At 38.3% G+C, this 18,045-nt stretch overlaps 1 protein-coding gene across 10 annotated transcripts in view; it reads right to left on the bottom strand.

Moving 5' to 3' along the window:
* The window catches only part of GDPD4 (glycerophosphodiester phosphodiesterase domain containing 4), a 196,534-nt gene that overhangs the window by 44,476 nt on the left and 134,013 nt on the right, over nt 1-18,045 (bottom strand). The gene's annotated exons all lie outside the window — the stretch shown is intronic.

Raw genomic sequence — 18,045 nt, 5'->3', positions numbered from 1 at the left:
TTTTGGGCGTTGAGTTGTATAAATTCTTTATATGCTTTGGATACTAACCCTCAACCCAATATGTCATTTGCAATTATCTTCTCCCATTCAGTAGGTTATCTTTTGGTTTTGTTAGTTGTTTCCTTCGAAGTACAGAAGCTTTTTATTTTTCCTTTTGTTTCCCTTGCTTCAGGGGACATACCTAGAAAGATGTTGCTATGACCAATGTCAGAGAAATTACTGCCTGTTTTCTCTTCTAGGATTTTTATAGTTTCAGGTCTCACATTTAGATCCTGAATCCATTTTGAGTTCATTTTTGTGTATGGTGTAAGAAAGTGGCCCAGTTTTATTCTTTTGCATGTTCCTATCCTGTTTTCCCAGCACCATTTGTTGAAGAGACTATCTTTTTCTCATTGCATAGCCTTTCCTCTTTTATCAAAGATTAACTGACCATACAGTTGTGGTTTTATTTCTGGGTTTTCTCTTCTGTTATGTTGATCTATGTGCCTTTTTTCTGGTGCCAGCACCATACTGTTTTGATTACTACAGCTTTGAAATATAACTTGAAGTCCAGAATTATGATGCCTACAGCTTTGCTTTTCAAGATTGCTTTGGCCAATTGCAGTGTTTTGTGGTTGCATACAAATTCTAGAATCACTTATTATAGTTCTGTGAAAAATGCTGTCGGTATTTTGATAAGTATTGTATTAAATGTATAGATCGCTTTGGGTAGTATACCCATTTTAACAATATTTGTTCTTGCAATTCATGAGCATGGAATGTCTTACCATTACTTTGTGTCACCTTCAATTTCTTTCATCAGTGTTACAGTCTTCAGAACACAGGTCTTTCACCTCTTTGGTTAGGTTTATTCCTAGGTATCTTATTATTTTTGGTGCAGTTATAAATGGGATTGTTTTCCTAATTTCTCTTTTTGCTGCTTCATTAGTGTGTAGAATGCAACAATGATTTTGTACCCTGTGACTTTACTGAATTTGTTTATCAGTTCTAACAGTTTTTTGGTGGAGTTCTTTGGGTTTTCTCTATATAGTATCATGTCATCTGAAAATAGTGAAAGTTTTACTTCTTCCTTACTGATTTGGATGCCTTTTCTTTCTTTTTGCAGTCTTATTGCTATGGCTAGGGCTTCCAGTACAATGTTGAATAAAAGTGGTGACAGTAGACATACTTGTCTTGTTCTTGACCTAAGGGGGAAAGCTCTCAGTTTTTCTCCATTAAGGATGATATTAGTTGTGGGTTTTCCACAAAACCTGTGGCCTTTATTATGTTGAGGTATGTTCCCTCTAAAACTACTTTGTTGAGAATTTTTACATGAATTGCTGTTGTACTTTGTCACGTGTTTTTTCTGCATCTATTGAAAGGATCAGATGGTTGTTCTCCTTTTATTGATGTGATGTATCGCACTGATTGACTTGTGAATATTGAACCACCCTTTCAACTCAGAAATAAATCCCACTTGATTGTGGTGAATAATTTTTAAAAATATATTGTTGGATTCAGTTTGCTAGTACTTTGTTGAGGCTTTTACATCTATGTTCATCAGGGATATTGGCCTGTAGTTTTCTTTTTTAGTTTTTTCTTTTTTTTTTTAGGTGTGTGTGTGTGTGTGTGCACGCACATGCATGTATGTATGTGTGTCTTTATTTGGTTTTGGTATCAGGGTAATGCTGGACTCATAGAAAGAATTAGGAAGTTTTCCTTTCTCTTATGTTTTCTGGAATAGTCTGAGAAGATTAGGTATTAAGTCTTCTTTAAATGTTTGGTAGAATTCACCTGTGTAGCTGTCTGGTCCTGGATTTTTTTGTTTGTTGGGAGTTTTTTAAGTTACTGATTCAATTTCATTGCTGGCAATTGGTCTGTTCGAATTTTCCATTTCTTCCTGCTTTGGTTGTGGTGGGTTATCTGTTTCTAGGAATTTATCCATTTCTTCTAGGTTGTCCAGGTTTTTTTGAAATGTACTTTTTTATAATATTCTCTTACAGTCCTTTATATTTCCATGGTGTTGGTTATTTCTCTTTCATTTCTGATTTTGAGTCCTCTTTTTATTCTTTCTTTTTAAAATATGTCTGGCTAGAGGTTTATCAATTTTCTTGATCTTTTCGAAGAAACAGCTGGCTTCATTGATCTGTTCCATTGTTTTTTCAGTTTCTATATCATTAATTTCTGCTGTAATCTTCATTATTTCCTTCCTTCTGCTGTTTTTGGGTTTTGTTTGTTGTTTGTTTGTTGTTCTTCTAGCTCCTGTAAGGTTAGGTTGTTTGCTGGAGATTTTTCTTGCTTCTTAAGGTAGTAGGCTTGTATTGCTATAAACTTCTTAGAACCACTTTTGCTGCATCCCAAAGATTTTGGATTGTTGTGTTTCCATTTTCATTTGTCTCCATGTATTTTTTTTAATTTCCTCTTTGATTTCTTGCTTGACCCATTCATTGTTTACTAGCATGTTATTTAACCTCCACCTATTTGTGTTCTTTCCAGATTTTTTTTCTCGTGGTTGCTTTCTAGTTTCATCACGTTGTGGTCAGAAAAGATGTGTGGTATAACTTCTTTTTTAAATTGTTGAGAATTGTTTTATGACTTAATATGTGATCTATTCTGGATAATGTTCCATGTGCACTTGAAATGAATGTGTGTTCTGTTTTAGGATGAATGTTCTGAATATATCTATTAAATCATCTGGTCCAGTGTGTCATTCAAAACCACTGTTCCTTACTGATTTTCCGTTTAGAGGACTTGTCCATTGTTGTAAGTCGGGTGTTAATGTTCCCTATTATTGTATTACTATAGATTAGTTCCTTTATATTTGTTATTAACTGGTTTATATATTTGGATGCTTCCATGTTGGATGCATAAACATTTCCAATTATTATGTTTTCTTGTTGTATTATCCCCTTAATGTTTATATAGTGTCCTTCTTTGTCTCTTGTTACAGTCCTTGTTTTAAAGTTTTGATTGATATAAATATTGCTACCTCGGCTTTCTTTTCATATCCATTTGCATGATAAATATTCTTCCATTTCCTCACCTTTTTTAAATTTTCAAGTTAGCTAACATACAATGTAGCCTTGGCTTCAGGAGTAGGACCCAGTGCTTCATCTCTTACATATGATATCCAATGCTCATTCTGAAAGTGCCCTCCTTAATGCCCATCACCCATTTAACCCGCTCCCCACCCACCCACCCACCAACCTCCTCTAACAACCCTCAGTTTGTTCTCCATTTTTAAGAAACTCTTATGGTTTGCTTTCCTCTCTGGTTTTTTAAATCTTATTTTTCCTTCCTTTCCCTTATGTTGAGTTTCTCAAATTCCACATATGTCCATCTCCTAACTTTCAATCTGCATGTGTCTTTAGGTCTGAAGTGAGTCTCTTGTAGTCAGCATATAGATGGGTCTTTTTCTTATTCTATCTATTCCAACAAACTATGTCTTTTGATTGGAGCAATTAGTCCATTTACAGACTACATAATTATTGACAGGAATGTATTTATTGCCATTTTGTTATTTGTTATATGTTTTTGTGGATCTTCTCTGTTTGTTTCTTCATTTGCCCTCTTCTCTCACCATAAGTTGGCTTTCTTTAGAGATATACCTAGATTTCTTTCGTTTTTATTTTTTGCCTATTACTTGTTTTTCATTTGTTGTTCCCATTAGGTTTGTATATAATATCTTCTGCTTAAGTTGATGGTCACTTAAGTTTGACCCATTCTTTACTCCTCTCCTCCCCATGTTTTAGGTATATGGTATAATGCTTCACATCCTTTCATTTTGTGAGCCTCTTGACTGATTTTTACATACATACTTATTTTTACTGCTTTTGTGCTTCCTATTAACTCTTACTAATGGTCATTTCCTTTCCACTCAAAGAGTCCCCTTTAACATTTCTTGTAGGGCTGGCTTAGTGGTCATGAACTTCTTTAACTTTTGTCTGTCTGGGAAACTCATTATCTCTCCTTCTATTCTGAATGATAGCCTTGCTGGATACAGTATCCTTGGCTACAGATTTTTCCATTTCAGCACTTTGAATGTATTATACCACTCCCTTCTGACCTGCAGAGTTTCTGGTGAAAAATCCACTGATAGCCTTAAGGGGCTTTCCTTCTATGTAGCTGTTTTCTTTTCTCTTGCTTTTAAAATTCTTTATCACTGCTTTTAAAATTCTTTATCACTGTCTTTTGACATTTTAATTACTATGTGTCTTATGGACCTCCTTGGGTTGATTTTTGCTGCAGGATCTCTGTGCCTCCTGGATTTGAATATGTTTTCTTTCCCAAATTCACAAAGTTTTCAGCTATTGTTTCTCCAAATAAATTTTCTGCCCCCTTTTCTCTTCTTCTTTTGAGATCCCTACATTGCAAATGTTATTGCACTTGATGGAGTCACTGAGTTCCCTAAGTCTATTCTCATTTTGCATAATATTTTTCTCTTACCTGTTCAGCTTGATTACTTTCCATTACACTATCTTCTAGGTCACTGATCCATTCTTCTGCTGCTTCTAGCCTACTATCTATTTCATCTAGTTTACTTTTTTTTTAAATGTTAATTTATTTTTGAGAGACAGAGCATGAGCAGGGGAGGCACAGAGAGGGAGACACAGAATCTGAAGCAGGCTCCAGGTTCCAAGCTGTCAGCACAGAGCCTGACGTCGGCCTCAAACCCATGAACTGTAAGATAATGACCTGAGCCAAAGTCAGACGCTTAACTGACCGAGCCAACCAGGTGCCCCATAGTTTATTTTAAATTTCAATTATTGTGTTATTTCTGATTGGTTCTTTTTTTTAAATCTCTTTAAGGGTCTCACTGATGTCCTCTACTCTTTTCTCAAGTCCATTGAGTATCTTTATGATCATTACTTTAAGTTCTCTATCAGGCATATTATTTATCTCCATTTCCCTTAAGTCTCTTGCTGTGATTTTGTCCCACTCTTTGATTTGGGACATATTCCTCAGTCTCATTTTTGTCTAACTTTCTGTGTCTGTTTTTCTTTTTCTTTTTGTCTTTAATGTGTGTGTATATATATATATATATATATATATATATATATATATATATATAACTTGACTATATATAAATATATATATATTTATATATATATCACTGTATATATATCACTATATATATATCACTATATATATATATATATATATATAGTGATATATATATAGTCAAGTTTTGTCTGTTTTTCTGTGTTAGGTAAGTCAGCTATGTCTCTTGCTCTTGAAAGTAGTGGGTAGGGTACACAATTTAACAAGGTGGTGCTAGTCCTCTTCCACAGGGCAAGCATAGCCATCACAGAAACAGAACCCAGTCAGCTTCACAAAGCACATGTGGGCTGGGGGCCCAGTTTTAATAAGGTGTGACAATCACCCATGGGAGATCACCAGCCTCCACTGGATGTAGGCCCTACAAAGTGTACAGTTGGAAGATGTGTTGGCAAGATTTGTGCTGGTCTTCTGGGGGAGGGGAACAGCAACACCAGGACTGAGGCAAGCCTGGCTTGAGGGGATGGGGTGTAGTATAAGCAAATTAGCTAGTGAATGCTGGTGCCACATTGGTTCGCACAGGTGGCCATGTGTTTATGCTAGGTGGGGCAAGGGAGGGAGACAATGCCTGCCAGCTCCTTTATTACTGGAGAAGTCCCTCAGTGAACTCTGAGATTAGTAAATAACACTCCCTCTATGCCCCCAGTGTTTTTCAAACTGCTGCTTCTATGCTGTATCCCTGTGGGCTGTGTGTTGTGCTGTCTCTTTAAGGGTGGGGACTCAGTTTCCTATTGCCCTCTTGGCTCTCCTAGAGCCAAGCCTGCTGATTTTTAAAGTTCCAGGCTTTAAGTCTCACTGGTTAGAAGAACTCATGAAATTCAGCCCCTCTGGTTTTCAACACCAAATGTTATGGGATTCATCTTCCCTGTCCAGACTTCTGGGTGTGATAGTCTGTTTTTTCTCCCCTCTCCACACCCATAGCTCCCTCTTTCTGGTGGTTAAACCCATCTAAATCACACTATATCTTTGCCCTTCCTACCCTCTTCTCTATATTTAGTTGTGAAGTTTGTTCTGGCAGTCTTTGAGACATTTTCTGGATTACTTACACTGGCATGAGTGTTAACTGGTTGTGTCCATGGGACGAGGTGACTTTAGGGTTCTCCTACTCCACTGTCCCGGGAAGTCTAGAATTTTTATGTAATTAATCTGCAAATGAGGAGTTTTTTTTATTTCTTCCTTTATGTCTGTTATTTATCTTACCAAACTAGTTAGGATTTCCACAATGCTGAGCAGCAGTGGTGAGAGCAGATACCCTTGCCTTGTTTCTGATCTTAGGGGAAAAACATTCATTGTTTCACCGTTAAAAATGATATTGACTGTAGGTTTCCTATAAATGTTTTCCATCAGATTGAGGAAGTTTAATTCTACTAGTTTTCCCAGAGCTTTTTTTTTTTTTTTTATCATAAATGGGTGCTTACTTCTGTCAAATATACTATTTCTACTTTATTAATTCAGTCGATTATATTAATTTTCAAATGATATATTCATCTTGTACTACTGGGATAAACCCTACTTACTTATGACATATTATCCTTTTTATATACTGATGTATTCAATTTGCTAACATTTTGCTAAGAATTTTTAGGTCTAAGTTCATAATGATATTGGTGTATAAATTTAGTTATTGTAATATCTTTGTCAGTTTTTATAGGAGGGTATTGTTGGCCTCAAAAATCTGCTAGGTAGTGTTCCTCTTCCTTTTTTTCTGAGTTGGTATAAAATTAGCATTATTTAATATTTGATTAACCAGTGAAAATTCTCTGGGCCTAGACGTTTCCTTTTGGTGAGGTTTTTGGGATATGCAGTTGATTCTGAAGGTGAGTTATTAAAAATTGTTATTTCTTCTTCTTTTAGTTCTGGTAAGCTGTTTATTTCAAGGGATTTCTCTAGTTTACTTAAGTTGTAAATTTTAGTGGCATAAAAATGTTCCTAATTTTCCTTTTTATGTCTAGGATATGGACAGATAATCCATTTTTCATTCATCATATCAGCAATCAATCTCTCTCTCTTCCTTTCCCTCCCTTTCTCATCTTGCTCAGAGTTTATCAATTTTGTTAATCTTTTCAAAAAATTAACTTTTACTCAGAACGGATTCTCCGGAGCCAAGCGCAGACGAGAGGCCCACGGAAGAGGGTAGGAAAGGTGGAGAGGCGGTGCGCACTACACGGACTGGCGGGAGGGAGCCGGGGCGGAGGGGCAGCCCGCCAGCCAAGCAGAGGCCCCGAGTCTGGCTTGCAAAAGCGGAGGGGCCGGACGGAGTGTGTTCGGACAGCAAGCGGGACTTAACATCTGGAAGGTTATAAGCTAACAGCTCTGCTCAGAGAGCGGAGGGCTGGAGGACAACGGGAGGGAGAGTTGTTGGGCCCTGGACGACAGAGTGAAGCTTGGCGGGGAACAAAGGCACTTGCCAGCGCCATCTCCCTCGCCCATCCCCCAGCCAAAATCCCAAAGGGAACCAGTTCCTGCCAGGGAACTTGCTTGCACCATGCAAACACCCAACGCTGTGCTTCTGCGGATCCATCCCTCCGGCGGCAGGTCTGACTCCCTCCCGCTGCCACAGGGCCCCTCCCGAAGTGGATCACCAAAGGAAAAGCGAGCTGAGCCTGCCCCTCTCGCCCCTGTGCACCTTGCTGATCCACCCCAGCTAATACGCCAGATCCCCAGCACCAGAAGCCTGGCAGTGTGCAAGTAGCCCAGTCGGGCCATGCCACCCCAGTGAATTCCGCTCTTAGGAGAGGGGAAGAGAAGATACACACCAGTCTGACTGTGGCCCCAGAGGCGGGCTGGGGGCAGGCATCAGGTCTGACTGCGGCCCTGCCCACCAACGCAAGTTATTCAAGACAGCAGAGGGGAAGTGCCCTGCAGGTCTGCACCACTCCAGGGACTATCCAAAATGACGAAACAGAAGAATTCCCCTCAAAAGAATCTCCAGGAAATAACAACAACTAACGAACTGATCAAAAAGGATTTAAACAATATAACATAAAGTGAATTTAGAATGATAGTCATAAAATTAATCGCTGGGCTTGAAAACAGTATAGAGGACAGCAGAGAATCTATTGCTACAGAGATCAAGGGACTAAAGAACAGCCAGGAGGAGCTAAAAAAGGCTATAAATGAGCTGCAAAATAAAATGGAGACGACCAGCTCCAAAATAAAATGGAGACAGCTCGGATTGAAGAGGCAGAAAAGAATAGGTAAACTAGAAGATAAAATTATGGAAAAGGAGGAAGCTGAGAAAAAGAGAGATAAAAAAATCCAGGAGTATGAGGGGAAAATTAGAGAACTAAGTGATGCACTAAAGAGAAATAATCTACGCATAATTGGTATTGCAGAGGAGGAAGAGAGAGGGAAAGGTGCTGAAGGTGTACTTGAAGAAATAATAGATGAGAATTTCCCTGATCTGGGGAAGGGAAAAGGCAATGAAATCCAAGAGGCAGAGAGAACTCCCTTCAGACGTAACTTGAATTGATCGTCTGCACGACATAGCATAGTGAAACTGGCAAAATATAAGGATAAAGAGAAAATTCTGAAAGCAGCTAGGGATAAATGTGCTCTAACATATAAAGGGAGACCAATAAGACTCGTGACGGATCTCTCTACTGAAACTTGGCAGGCAAGAAAGGAATGGCAGGAAATCTTCAATGTGATGAACAGAAAAATTATGCAGCCGAGAATCCTTTATCAGCAAATCTGTCATTTAGAATAGAGGGAGAGATAAAGGTCTTCCCAAACAAACAAAAACTGAAGGAATTCGTCACCACTAAACCAGCCCTACAAGAGATCCTAAGGGGAAATACTGTGAGACAAAGTACCAGAGACATCGCTACAAGCATGAAACCTACAGACATCACAATGACTCTAAACTCATATCTTTCTATAATAACACTGAATGTAAATGGACTAAGTGCGCCAACCAAAAGACATAGGGTATCAGAATGGATAAAAAAAAACAAGACCCATCTATTTGCTGTCTACAAGAGACTCATTTTAGACCTGAGGACACCTTTAGATTGAGAGTGAGGGGATGGAGAACTATTTATCATGCTACTGGAAGTCAAAAGAGAGCTGGAGTAGCCATACTTGTATCAGACAAACTAGACTTTAAACTAAAGGCTGTAACAAGAGATGAAGAAGGACGTTATATAATAATTACAGGGTCTATCCATCAGGAAGAGCTAACAATTATAAATGTCTATGCGCCGAATACGGGAACCCCCAAATATATAAAACAAGTAATCACAAACATAAGCAACCTTATTGATAAGAATGTGGTAATTGCGAGGGACTTTAACACCCCACTCACAGCAATGGATAGATCATCTAGACACACGGTCAATAAAGAAACAAGGGCCCTGAATGATACATTGGATCAGATGGATTTGACAGATATATTTAGAACTCTGCATCCCAAAGCAACATAATATACTTTCTTCTCAAGTGCACATGGAACATTCTCCAAGATAGATCACATACTGGGTCACAAAACAGCCCTTTATAAGTATGAAAGAACTGAGATCATACCATGCACACTTTCAGACCACAATGCTATGAAACTTGAAATCAACCACAGGAAAAAGTCTGGAAAACCTCCAAAAGCATGGAGGTTAAAGAACACCCTACTAAAGAATGAATGGATCGGGGCGCCTGGGTGGCGCAGTCGGTTAAGCGTCCGACTTCAGCCAGGTCACGATCTCACGGTCCGTGAGTTCGAGCCCCGCGTCAGGCTCTGGGCTGATGGCTCAGAGCCTGGAGCCTGTTTCCAATTCTGTGTCTCCCTCTCTCTCTGTCCCTCCCCCGTTCATGCTCTGTCTCTCTCTGTCCCAAAAAATAAAATAAACGTTGAAAAAAAAAAATTAAAAAAAAAAAAAGAATGAATGGATCAACCAGGCAATTAGAGAAGAAATTAAAAAATATATGGAAACAAACGAAAATGAAAATACAACAATTCAAACGCTTTGGGATGCAGCGAAGGCAGTCCTGAGAAGAAAATACATTGCAATCCAGGCCTATCTCAAAACAAGAAAAATCCCAAATACAAAATCTAACAGAACACCTAAAGGAAATAGAAGCAGAACAGCAAAGGCAGCTTAAACCCAGCAGAAGAAGAGAAATAATAAAGATCAGAGCAGAAATAAACAATATAGAATCTAAAAAAACTGTAGAGCAGATCAATGAAACCAAGAGTTGGTTTTTTGAAAAGATAAACAAAACTGATAAACCTCTAGCCATGCTTCTCAAAAAGAAAAGGGAGATGACCCAAATAGATAAAATCATGACTGAAAATGGAATTATTACAACCAATCCCTCAGAAATACAAGCAAGTATCAGGGAATACTATGAAAAACTATATGCCAACAAACTGGACAACCTGAAAGAAATGAACAAATTTGTAAACACCCACACACTTCCAAAACTCAATCAGGAGGATATAGAAAGCTTGAACAGACCCATAACCAGCGAAGAAATTGAATCAGCCATCAAAAATCTCCCAACAAATAAGAGTCCAGGACCAGATGGCTTCCCAGGGGAGTTCTGCCAGACGTTTAACACAGAGATAATACCTATCCTTCTCAAGCTATTCCAAAAAATAGAAAGGGGAGGAAAACTTCCAGACTCATTCTATGAAGCCAGTATTACTTTGATTCCTAAACCAGACAGAGACCCAGTAAAAAAAGAGAACTATAGGCCAATATCCCTGATGAATATGGATGCAAAAATTCTCAATAAGATACTAGCAAATCGAATTCAACAGCATATAAAAAGAATTATTCACCATGATCAAGTGGGATTCATTCCTAGGATATAGGGCTGGTTCAACATTCGCAAATCAATCAAGGTGATACATCACATTAATAAAAGGAAAGATAAGAACTATATGATTCTGTCAATCGATGCAGAAAAAGCATTTGACAAAATTCAGCATCCTTTCTTAATAAAAACCCTCGAGAAAGTCGGGATAGAAGAACATACTTAAACATCATAAAAGCCATTTATGAAAAGCCCACAGGTAACATCATCCTCAATGGGGAAAAACTGAGAGCTTTTCCCCTGAGATCAGGAACACGACAGGGATGTCCACTCTCACTGCTGTTAACATAGTGTTGGAAGTTCCAGCATCAGCAGACAACAAAAGGAAATCAAAGGCACCAAAACTGGCAAAGATGAAGTTAAGCTTTCACTTTTTGCAGATGACATATTATACATGGAAAATCCGATAGACTCCACCAAAAGTCTGCTAGAACTGATACATGAATTCAGCAAAGTTGCAGGATACAAAATCAATGTACAGAAATCAGTTGCATTCTTATACACTAATAATGAAGCAACAGAAAGACAAATAAAGAAACTGATCCCATTCACAATTGCACCAAGAAGCATAAAATACCTAGGAATAAATCTAACCTAAGATGAGAAAGATCTGTAAGCTGAAAACTATAGAAAGCTTATGAAGGAAATTGAAGAAGATACAAAGAAATGGAAAAACATTCCACGCTCATGGGTTGGAAGAATAAATATTGTCAAAATGTCAATACCACCCAAAGCTATCTACACATTCAATGCAATCCCAATCAAAATTGCACCAGCATTCTTCTCAAAGCTAGAACAAGGAATCTTAAAATTCATATGGAACCACAAAAGGCCCCGAATAGCCAAAGTAATTTTGAAGAAGACCAAAGCAGGAGGCATCACAATCCCAGACTTTAGCCTCTACTACAAAGCTGTCATCATCAAGACAGCATGGTATTGGCATAAAAACAGACACATAAACCAATGGAATAGAATAGAAACCCCAGAACTAGACCCACAAACGTATGGCCAACTCATCTTTGACAAAGCAGGAAAGAACATCCAATGGAAAAAAGACAGTGTCTTTAACAAATGGTGCTGGGAGAACTGGATAGCAACATGCAGAAGAAGGAAACAAGACCACTTTCTTACACCATTCACAAAAATAAACTCAAAATGGATAAAGGACCTGAATGTGAGACAGGAAACCATCAAAACCCTAGAGTAGAAAGCAGGAAAAGACCTCTCTGACCTCAGCTGTAGCAATTTCTTACTTGACACATCCCCAAAGGCAAGGGAATTAAAAGCAAAAATGAACTATTGGGACCTCACGAAGATAAAAAGCTTCTGCACAGCAAAGGAAACAATCAACAAAACTAAAAGGCAACCAACGGAATGGGAAAAGATATTTGCAAATGACATATCGGACAAAGGGCTAGTATCCAAAATCTATAAAGAGCTCACCAAACTCCACACCCGAAAAACAAATAACCCAGTGAAGAAATGGGCAGAAAACATGAATAGACACTTCTCTAAAGAAGACATCCGGATGGCCAACAGGCACATGAAAAGATGTTCAACGTCGCTCCTTATCAGGGAAATACAGATCAAAACCACACTCAGATATCACCTCACGCCAGTCAGAGTAGCCAAAATGAACAAATCAGGAGACTATAGATGCTGGAGAGAATGTGGAGAAACGGGAACTCTCTTGCACTGTTGGTGGGAATGCAAATTGGTGCAGCTGCTCTGGAAAGCAGTGTGGAGGTTCCTCAAAAAATTAAAAATAGACCTACCCTATGACCCAGCAGTAGCACTGCTAGGAATTTACCCAAGGGATACAGGAGTATTGATGCATAGGGGCACTTGTACCCCAATGTTTATAGCAGCACTCTCAACAATAGCCAAATTACGGAAAGAGCCTAAATGTCCATCAACTGATGAATGGATAAAGAAATTGTGGTTTATATACACAATGGAGTACTACAGGGCAATGAGAAAGAACGAAATATGGCCCTTTGTAGCAAAGTGGACGGAACTGGAGAGTGTTATGCTAAGTGAAATAAGCCATACAGAGAAAGACAGATACCGTATGTTTTCACTCTTATGTGGATCCTGAGAAACTTAACAGGAACCCATGGGGGAGGGGAAGAAAAAAAAAAAAGGAGGTTAGAGTGGGAGAGAGCCAAAGCATAAGAGACTCTTAAAAACTGAGAACAAACTGAGGGCTGATGGGGGGTGGGAGGGAGGAGAGGGTGGGTGATGGGTATTGAAGAGGGCACCTTTTGGGATGAGCACTGGGTGTTGTATGGAAACCAATTTGACAATAAATTTCATATATTTAATAAAAAATAAAAAATTAACTTTTACTTTTTTTCATTTTCTCTATTTTTGTGGTATCTTCTATTTCATTGATTCCTGCTATCTTTATTCTTTCCTTCCTTTTACTTGGGGAAAAATTTATTCTTCTTTTTCTAGATTCTTATCAATATTAAGCCTTCTTCATTCTAAAATTTAAAGTTACAAATTTCCAAGTCCTGCTTTAGTTTTACCCCACAAATTTCACTATTGTATATGCATTACCATTTGAAATATTTTCTTATTTCTCTTGTGATTTATCCCTTGATAAATCAACTTGATGTTTAGAAATACATTAATTTCCAACATTTAGAGACTTACCTAGTATTTTATTAAAGCTCATTTCTTTTTTTAATTTAATTTTTTAAAATTTACATCCAAATTAGTTAGCATATAGTGCAACAATGATTTCAGGAGTAGATTCCTTAGTGCCTCTTACCCATTTAGCCAATCCCTCCTCCCACAACCCCTCCCGTAACCCTCAGTTTGTTCTCCATATTTATGAGTCTCTTCTGTTTTGTCCCTCTCCCTGTTTTTATATTATTTTTATTTCCCTTCCCTTATGTTCATCCGTTTTGTCTCTTAAAGTCCTCATAGGAGTGAAGTCATATGATTTTTGTCTTACTCTAATTTCACTTAGCACAATACCCTCCGGTTCCATCCACGTAGCTGCAAATGGCAAGATTTCATTCTTTTTGATTGCTGAGTAATACTCCATTGTATAGATACACCATTTCTTCTTTAGCCATTCATCCATCGATGGACATTTGGGCTCTTTCCATACTTTGGCTATTGTTGATAGTGCTGCTATAAACATGGGGGTGCATGTGTCCCTTCGAAACAGCACACCTGTATCCTGTGGATAGATGCCTAGTAGTGCAATTTCTGGGTCGTAGGGTAGTCTATTTTTAGTTTTTTGAGGAACCTCTATACTGCTTTCCAGAGTGGCTACACCAGCTTGCACTCCCATATTAAAGCTCATTTCTAATTTAATTTTGTTATGGTCACAGAGCATACTTTAAGATTTCAGTCTTCTTAAATTTATGTATTGAGACTTGTTTTATGGCCTGTCATGTGGTCTATTTTGGCAATATGCCATGTACATTTGAAAATATTATATAGTCTGCAGTTGTTGTGTATAATGTTTTATGTCAGTTAGGTCCATGTGGCTGTAAATGTTGTTCAGACTTCAATAACCTTTCTGATTTTATTTTTTGTGTTTCATTGTTCTTGCAGGGACTGAGAGAGGAATGTTAAAATGCCCAAGCATTATTTCTCTCTTTCAGTTTTTGTTTCATGTATGAAGTTTATACAGAGCTCTAATTATAATGCCTTCTTGCTATACTGACCTTTTCATCACTTATGAAGTCTTTGCTTCCAGTAATGCTCCATGTTTTGAAGTCTATTTTTTTCAGATGTTATATCTCATGCTTACTGTTTTTCCATGCCATATCATTTTCCCATTCTTTCATTTTTAATCTTTTGTTGTCTATTTAAATATTTCTTTTAAAAAAACTTTTATGTTTTTATTTTATTTTGAGAGAGACAAAGCAGGAGCAGCGGAGGGGCAGAGAGAGAGGGAGACACAGAATTTGAAGCAGGCTTCAGGCTCCGAGCTGTCAGCACAGAACCTGACGTGGAGCTTAAACTCACTGATGGTGAGATCATGACCTGAGCCAAAGTTAGACGCTTAACTGAGTCACCCAGGCGCCCCTTAAATATTTATTTTGTAGACAACATATGGTTAGGTCCTGCTTTTTTCTATCCAGTCTGACAATCTCTACTTTGATGTATCTGCTCCATTTATATTTTATGTAATTAATAAATGGTTGGATTTAAGACTATCATGTGTCAACTTGTTTTCTGTTTGTTTTGTCTGTTATTTTACTTCCTTTGGTCTCTTTTTCCTGAATCTATCTGCTATAAGATATTGTCCTGCTGATTTTGAATAAGTAAGCTGCCATGTTGTCAGAGGGCCATATGGGTGCGACCTGAAGGTGGACTCCAGGAACTCAGAGCAAACCCTGCCAACAGTCATCAAGGAAACAGAAACAACTTCAGTTCTACCACTTACAATTGAGTAAGGAATTAAATTCTTCCAACAACTAGTCTCAGATGAGATTGTGGTCTAGGCTGATACCTTGATTTTAGCCTGGGAGACTCTTAAGTAGAGGACCCTATTAATCCATGCCTGAACCCATGGCCCACAGAAACTGTGAGATGATAAATTTGTATTATTTTAAGCTGCTAGGTTTGCAGCAATTTGTTACACAGCAATAAAAAACTAATATATACAGAAATAGAATCTACTCAAGAGGAAGCAGAGAAATTAATAGGCTACAAATAACAACAAACAGAGTCTCAGCAACCAATGGGATAATATCAAACTTTCTCATATCTATGTAATTGGGAACCCCAGAAGAGGGTAGGAGCAAGAAAATATTTGAAAAAATGAAGACTGAAAATGTATCAATTTGATGAAAATTATACTGACTGATCTAAAAGTTCAGCGAACCCCAAGCAGGATAGATAGACACACACATACTCATATACAACAAAGTAAACCATAATCAAATTATTGAAAACCAGTAATAAAAAGAACAATCTTAAAAAGCAGCTAAAGAAAAAGGACATATTACAAGTAGAGGAACAAAGATAAAAAGGAAGACTTTTTTTTTTTTTTTTTGGTAAGACCTTTCATAAGAAACTATATGAGGCAGAAGACAAAGGACTGACTTCTTTACAGTGTTGAAAAATACATCCTAAAGCTAGAAAGATGAATGCCTTATGGTGGCAGCAGCAGTTGCACCAGTACATGCCCATCCTGGAAGTTGTTGTGGTGCAAGATGTGATACTGTACTTAGTGTCTGGGGTTCTATTCTCTTCAGCCCCAGTGGATCTGGGCTGTGGTTTTTGCTTCAGTCTTCCCTGTACCTTCCCTGATTCTAAACTTGGTCCTGTACCTTCTAGGTATCTCTTGGAGGCACCCAAACAGCCTTTCAATACATTTTTTTTCTGCTTAGATCAGGCAAAATTGGTTTCTGTAACAGACAACTAAAAACTTTAAAAAAAAAAAAAAAAAAGAAAAATTCTGAATTTTTTATTCACCTTATTTTCTTATCATCATTTCAATATGGTAGGGAGTTGGGGTCAATTTAACTAAGTAATTTTTCCTTCATTCATACATACACATTCTTTGAATTTTCCTTCAAAACTTTCTCTCCCATCCATACTTTCATTATCATTTTCATGTATTGTTGTTGTTGTTTTTTCCAATTCCTGGCTCTATTACTGTTTTGGGCTACATTTTGGGCCCCTCAAGTTCACACGTGGAAGCCCCAAATCCCAGCACCTCAGAACTGGACTATATTTGGAAATAGGGCCTTTAAAGAAGGGATTAAAATCAGGCCTAATCCAATATGATTGGAGAAAAGAAAATGTGGACACAGAAAGGCACTGAGTGTATGTGTGCGCACAGAGATAAGGCTGTATGAGGACACAGCAGGAAGATGGCTACCTGCAAGCCAAGGAGAGAGGCCTCAGAAGAAACCAAACCTGCTCACACATTGATCTTGGCCTTTTAGGCTCTAGAACTGAGAATATAAATTTCTGTTGTGTAAGCCATCCAAATTGTGGTATTTAGTTATAGCAGTCCCAGTTTACTAATACAACTACTGAAAATCAAAAGGTAGCTAGAATAAAGCCTTCAGACTTATTACCAGTCAGCAGAGTGATCTTAAAATCCATATAACTCAAAAATTACTTAAGATCTTTCTGAGATCTAAGAGATTTGGGTGAACTTAGTTTGATCCTTCAGTTTCACAGTATTAAAGACGATTGCCCTCCACTTAATTTATTCAGGTTTCTGAACTTATTTTTTCATGGTCCCTGTGGATCCATTCCTGCAACTCTTAAAGTATTCTATCAGTTCAACCCTCTGCCAGCTGGTGCACGGTGTTTCAGGATCTTCACCACTATCCACGAGAAATTAAATTAATTCATGATTCTGTGACTGTACCAACTTTACCTAAGGCTCCAGGAACTGTGGAAGAAAACTGTATTGTGTATCGCACAGTCCTTTGCCTCCAATCGGCTTCTCCTTTGACATTGCACTGGCTTTCCAACCAGTTACTCACTGTGTTATTATCCCCACAACCTCCTGAAAAATAAAATCTAGCTTCCCTTCCCCTTACTGGGCCTATCTCACTTCCTCAGTCCCTGAGTTATTCTTCTAAATAAGAGTTATTCTGTTATTCTATCCCTTTACACAGAAATCTGAGCATATTGCTCCCTTGTTCAAAGCTCATTTGCCATCTCTTGATTACTTATATGCAGAGCCTAGACTCTAGTCCAGCATTTCAGGATCTCTGCAGTTTTCTCCCTCCACCCTCCAACATACATCACCCACAACTGAAGGCCCATAAAACACATTCATCTCTCACCGGCATGGCAGATACTATGGTAGCTGGACCTTGGTGCCTGGACCAATGGTGTCAACCGCTCTACTTTTGCTTCCTTCCTCACTGTTCTTTGGGTGTCAGCCCTCCCTTCCCTTGGGCCACTTCCATAGACAGCTTTCAGTTATCTTCAGCCCTTCTCAGAATGCCTGGCACAAAGGGGGTACTCAATAACTGTGTGATGAATTAATATATGAACAAGTGAACAAATAAACACCCATGCTCAAAATCTTCCAAGAGGCCTCACTGCCAAAGGATAAAGTCCAAAATGAAGCCTGATGTCAAGGGCTTTCCAGCCTATATTTCCCAACTTATCCCTGGTCCCCACCTCCCACCTTCCACAGACTCTCTCAGTTCTTGTCAGAGACATGAAAAGCAGGCCCCACATCCTGGAGGCAACAGG

This window comes from Panthera leo, chromosome D1, assembly GCF_018350215.1.
Source record: "Panthera leo isolate Ple1 chromosome D1, P.leo_Ple1_pat1.1, whole genome shotgun sequence".
Lineage (NCBI taxonomy): Eukaryota > Metazoa > Chordata > Mammalia > Carnivora > Felidae > Panthera > Panthera leo.
This window is presented reverse-complemented; position numbering and strand designations above follow the sequence as displayed.